We start from the raw sequence: 6037 nt of genomic DNA, 5'->3' as shown, positions 1-6037 counted from the left end.
AGAAAGGAAGAAAAAAAAATCTACAGTCATTTGTATATATTTTTTCCACGTTACTTACTTGTTTAGCCTGACCTACAAGTTTATGTTTCATTATTTTCTTCCTCATAACCAGTCCCATTTGTTACCCAGCACACAACAGAGGGCCTTGAAGTGCTGTTCTGAGCAAAATTTCTTTTTTTTTTTTTTTTTTTTTGACTTTACCATGCCAGCCACATGGAAAGGAGAGAGATTGGGTTACAGCTCAAAAGTCACATTTGTAAGTCTTGGTTTTCATGCTCACGCCCTGGGGATTTCACCTGTCTCCCTGCTCCTGAGCAGCAGGAGGGAGCCAGCCACACACGGCCTGCCAGGGGCTTACACTTTGAGAACAGGGTGTCTCGGTCCCATCACCCTTGTTGCAGTGTTAAAGACTGACGGGTATCATACAATTAAGGCTTATCCCACACGCACACACACACACACCTCGACACACATACAGATTTCATTTCTGGGATTCCAACAAGGACATCATACTAAACTGATTATAAAACTTACATGTACTTGCTCATTAGGCTCAGCAGGAACAGCTTTGCCTCTGTAAGGTCCCTCACTGGTTTCAGTGACATTATTCTGGCTTTATGCAAGTGTCAGGCAAACAGGACCTGGCCCCAACCTTGGCCCCAACAGGCAGGGAACTATCAAGTTATCTGTAGCACGAGTCTCATTTTTGGAGCAGTGCAATTTTCTCCATAATGATGTTGCCTTTGTTCCTCTGTTTCTGGCAGCAGAGTGGCTCACACATGCTATTAGCAGATGGTGTGAGATGTACATGGAATTTGTGCCCAGAACATTTCTTCCATTCTTCCTTCCAGACTGAAGAAGTGCAAATTCAAGCTAAAAGCATGTACTAACTACAACCCTTCTCCAAAGAGGGCTACAGATAGTTAAAAGCAGGATCCTGTATAAGCCTCTCAAATATTTCAGTTTCTCTGTCGTAGTTTAACTACTCAGCACACATTCTTTCAGTCAGAAATGCAGGGAGTGCATGTCTGTAAAACCATACTCCTTGATGCCCTTATGTCAGCTCCTTTTCAGGATCAGCTGTTAACAAGCAGTATGCATTACAGGAAGACAGAAAACTTCCATGAATCTCTCCAGTAAGTTGAGGCATCCATATGTGGCCCGTAAGTAACTGTTGTAGGCTTGGCAGACCTTGGTGAACTTTGCATAGACCAAGATAAGTGCATAGGCTTAAGTATCAGGCAGACAAAATGCCAGAACGGGCGTGAATTCAGGAGCATGGACCTGTGCGCATTGCTCAGCCTCCAAAAACAGGAGGCACTGGCCTGATGAATTCCACCTCTTCCCTATTGATGCTGCTATGAGCTTAGACTAAACTAGTCTTCCAGTGTGGCTGCTGCCAGAGAAAGTCTGGGAGCTGGTGTTCTAGCTATGTGCTTCACTCTTTTCCTGAATAACCATTCACTTTGATCTGAAAGTCTTACCTAGGGTAAAAAATGGCTTTCTGAAAAATCTTCTTATGCAGGGTTCTCTTTTACTTCTAACATATTATTTTCCTTTCTGTATCCCTGAACTGAGGTGAGTCTCACTCAGAGTTGTTCCTGAGCTTGAAAACAAACACTGATGAAAGATTACTGCTTTCAGCGCACCTCAGCCTTCATCGGGTTGGACCCGATGATCTTTCAAGGTCCCTTCAAACCCCTACAGTTCTGTGATTCAGAGTTTATGTGAGCACCTATTTTTAAGATGTTCTGCTTTTGTCCCAAAGGACAGTTTTATTCCCACTTCATGAGCTTGTGTGGAAAAGCAGCAGATCCAAAGACACAAAAGTCTGTGGAAACTTGATGCTAACACTTAGGATCCAAATTTAAACTCTGCATGTTGATCCCACATATCAGTAAGGGGAACAGTCCCATGACATGTCAACAAGAAAAGTGCAATCAGTCCATGCTTTGGGACCCACTGCTCACCGGTGAGCCAGGTCACTGCCTGCCTACCACTGTCCCTCTTCCTGTGGAGGCACCATTCCTAGTCACAAGCTGCCTCCTGGAGGTGGGTGCCCCAGCCTGCACAGAGCCTCCGTCACTGAGTAACCCACTGCTTAGGCAGGGCTCCCACCAGGAGCAGGGATCTAACTGAGGTTAGATAAGGACTCAGCCCCATCCTGTTCACTTGGGTAGTGCCTGGATCCTGAGGTAAAGCATGCAGCCTCTGGTGGAAGTTACTCCACCTCATGCTGGGTGCCACAGCCGTGCTTGGAGCAACACCAGTACTGGCTTCACAACCAAATCCACCAACAGCCTCACTGCAGAGCTGGGTTCTAGCATCTGGCCCCACGCAAGGCTCGGTATCGTGCAAAGTGGAGCCAGCAGGCGCAGCACTACCCTCCTGCTGAGGGACTGGCAGGCCAGCCCTGCCTGAAGCCCTCGCACCCCCAGGCAGAGCAGAAATGTGGTCCTGGGGTTTCCTGTGCCACAGACAACTGCCGTGACTGCTGGGATGGCAGCTGAAAGCACATCCTGCACCTGCAAGGACCAGGACAGCTTCCTCAGGAGGCCAAGGTCGTAGGTCCCAGTGGGGCTGAGGCTGGGCTCCGTGGTATGCGCCCCACAGCTGCGCTGGCAGCTACAAGGCTCACAGGCACCTTAGTGTTTGACTTCAGTTTTAGGCACCTGTCTGCAATTCCAGGTGTTGATGCCATGCCTTGGAGTATGGGAGCACTCACCATTAGGAAATCGTGGTTAAAGTCCCTAGAGAAGAGGACTTCAGTCATAAACCAGATGCATGCCGTAGACCACAGTGGGCACAATCAAACCTTGTACCCCGTGAAGCTTTCTGTCATCAAAGGACTTCTCAGGTAGAACAGACTATGATTCTCCATGGACTCAGGAGGTTACTGCTGTTTTATACAGTAAGATTAAAAGACTGGAGTAATCAAAATTTTTGATTTGTCTCTGTGTAGATTTAGAGTTTACACGTAGAAGCTACTATCTCAAATGTAAATTCTGAAATGTCTTTTATTGGAAAGATATTACACCAAATATTTAGAAACTGCTTCATTGCTACAGTTCCATGATGATGTTCTTCTCTTTCTAGCCAGTCTTGGAGAATTTGTTCCTTTTGCTCAATAACAAAGGCAGAAGGGGCACTGACTACTTGCTTTTATTTGTGGAAGTCCTTCTATTCCAAAAGTATTCAAAATAATTTTCTTTTGTGCAAATGTACGTCCTTTTGCATACTGTGCTCTCTCTCATCAAAGACAGAAATCCATCTCCCTAGTTTTAAGGAGTCTTCAGGTTTTCAGATATTACAGTTCTCACGAAGTACGAAGGTCTGTCTCCCTGCATTCCCCTCTAGTGCTGCTGGCAGTTCAGAGCAGAGGGGACAGCAGGCAAAAACACCACTTCGTGTCCCTGACAATACAAAGCTATCAAAGTCATACTTTTATGTACACCTGCTTACACCTTCCACTGATGAAAAAAAAAAAAAAAAAAAGAATGCATAGTAGAGGCACACTTGTGCCAACCATGGAATTTATTTCCTTAGAAAGGTATTTTCCCTAAAGCCCAATAGAGATTGCAGCGCCAGATAACTCACATACTTTGTTCCAGTGTCAAGGAACATGCAATAGAAAGGGCTGCAGAAACACCATGGCAAGCCCCTGGAGTGAACACAGGTGATGGGATAGTCAAGTTATCTCCCATGTGTGGTGAAAGCAAAGACAGAAGGAAGGAAAAGCTGAAAGTGAAAAATGTTATTTTTGTTAGATTTTTATCATACTTGGGGAAAAAAGAAAAAAAAAAAGGAAAAAAAACAGAATTGGTCATGTGGCTAAAAAAGCTGAGTTTGATGTAGTCTGCAATGCCTGCCTAATGCAATGAAACAGTTTATACTAAAAGCTACTGATACCTCAGATCTTTCCTCTGTTACTTCTTTTTGAAGTTCAAATCCAAAAGGCTTCTTTGACTTGAGTGAGTACCTTTACTTGCCCTTTCTTTCCCTTGAAGCAAACTTAAGTTGTAAAATTCCCTGACGGATTTCTTGCTCCTTCATGAAGTTTATTCTCTCCTTTGCCCTCCTCCATATAACCAGACCCCTCTTCACAGTTGGGTGAACCTAGAAAATCACTCCGAGTGGGAACCACGTGAACCAGTTCAGTGAACATCAGGTAATTGCACTGTGCCTTAGAGGTCTTTCCAAAGGTCAGATATTTCTGGGTAATTTTCCAGCTACTTTATTTGTTAAACGAAAACACATTCAAATTGGGGGAAAAATGAGGTAGCTTTTTAGAAGTCTGTAATTGTACAAACAGCTGGGCTGGCACCTCTTGAGAAATCCCAGCCTGTGGATGAGAATGCCTGGCCACATGGCAGTGCTTTGGGGCTGAGCATCAAAGGCTCATACCTTCAAAATTTGTCTGTTCTTACAAAATCGGTATAGTTTACTGTTGCCCTGAGAATGGATGAGATTTTCAAATACACATTTCAGTAGATTCTTATAATTCTCAGCCACTTCCAAGCTTTTGGGAAAACAAACAAACAAAGAAACAAACAAACAAAAACACGTCTCTAAACACAGACACACATGCACAGCAAGTAGACAAACAAACAGCAGGGCTTCTAAACCTGGAGATCTCTGATTGCTTTCTGTGAGGTTTCTCCAAAGTCTAAAGTTAAAGGTGAGTTGACACTGCAGCTTTTCCTTCCAGGCATTACAAATTTGTGTCTCTAACAAACCAATAAGCTATGTGATAATAAATAGGAAATTAAAACTGGATTTAAATGAACTGATGTGTCAAAGCCTTGGGATGGTCACATAATCCCAACTTCCATGCAGTGTTGCCAAGTGACCTCTGAAGAACAAGGAACATATCTACAGCTCTCCTCTGAAGCTTCACATGGTTTTCTGTGTACACCAGATGATCAATGCTGTCTATGTACATAAATGGCTAAGTGCTGAACAAAGGCTCCTCATGGTCATCCGAATTTCTGGCAAGATATTGCAGCTCTTCCCAGGTTTCAAGTTTTTAAGGCATCATACTAGAAGTACTGGACAAAGCAGTCACCTACCACATACCAGATCAAATGCAGAAAAACTGATTTATTCACTACAGTTGCTCCAGATTCAAGTTGAAAATAAGGTTCATTGGTTTGCAGGGCACTTGGATGCTTACTAGACATTTGTTGCTTTTGGAGTAGCAGTCAGAGGCAAGATGACTGGAAAAAGCTCAGGGATATCCTTCTGGGACATGCACTAAATGAGAACAAATCAAGACAAATTATATATATTTTTTAAATCCCTTCCAACCCAAAGCATTTTGTGATTCTATAGCAGTGTGTTGTTCCTTCCTCCTCCTGCCTGTGGCCTGGGGTTACTAAGATCTGTTGATTATTCCTAGAGCTTCCACAGAAAGTAACTTTTGCAAATTGTCATTATTGCACAAGGATCTGCACCTGTGCTGGTACAACTGGGATAATGTTGCACAAATCAAGATAATGAAAGTGGCTTCTTGGCATCAAGGTTTTCTGGAGAACACAGACTGGCTCCAGTACTAGATACTTTTGAAAACATAAGGACATAAAGTTTGTCAGAGGTCCGTGCAACCCAGCAGTGTCTCCAATAGTTGTCATTATCGATTCCTCAGGGGGAGACAACTAAATTACTCAAGGCTGACTGTATTGCTTTAACTATATTCTTGCAAACTATTTCAAAGATTTCCAGTAGAGGCACCAGACCTCAAAAATGTTTCCAATCTTCTGGACAGTATTCACTATTCCCAACATCTGCAGACCATAAAAGATCAGAATCAACAATTACACATACACAGCTCTCAAGAGGCTGTCTGGTTAAAAAAATAGATCAATAGATCAATGGATTACCTCTGACACCTTTTAAAAGGCTTAGCTACATCTACCAACTTCAATTTCTCAGCCATCAGGGTTGATTTACACAGAAAGATCCACACTTAGCTGAGCAGTGCCAGTTTCACCTTCTTATATTTCTCTTGAGCTGAAAAACTTTGATTTTGGAGATTTGT

The 6037-nt window shown here is 43.3% G+C and overlaps 1 long non-coding RNA gene across 12 annotated transcripts in view; it reads right to left on the bottom strand.

The window, feature by feature from the left end:
• The window catches only part of LOC137861013 (uncharacterized), a 90353-nt gene that overhangs the window by 24729 nt on the left and 59587 nt on the right, over nucleotides 1-6037 (bottom strand). For 10 of the 12 annotated variants that reach the window (XR_011099316.1, XR_011099305.1, XR_011099310.1 and 7 more), the window contains one exon: nucleotides 3000-5253. This is a non-coding gene — a long non-coding RNA (uncharacterized lncRNA). Of the gene's footprint in view, nucleotides 1-2999; nucleotides 5254-6037 lie in introns of those variants that run through there. The other 2 variants (XR_011099312.1, XR_011099311.1) reach the window with 2 other exon arrangements.

Source organism: Anas acuta, chromosome 9, assembly GCF_963932015.1.
Source record: "Anas acuta chromosome 9, bAnaAcu1.1, whole genome shotgun sequence".
In the NCBI taxonomy this organism is placed as follows: Eukaryota; Metazoa; Chordata; class Aves; order Anseriformes; family Anatidae; genus Anas; species Anas acuta.
Note: the sequence above shows the minus strand (reverse complement) of the source record. Positions and strands in the feature narration are given on the sequence as shown.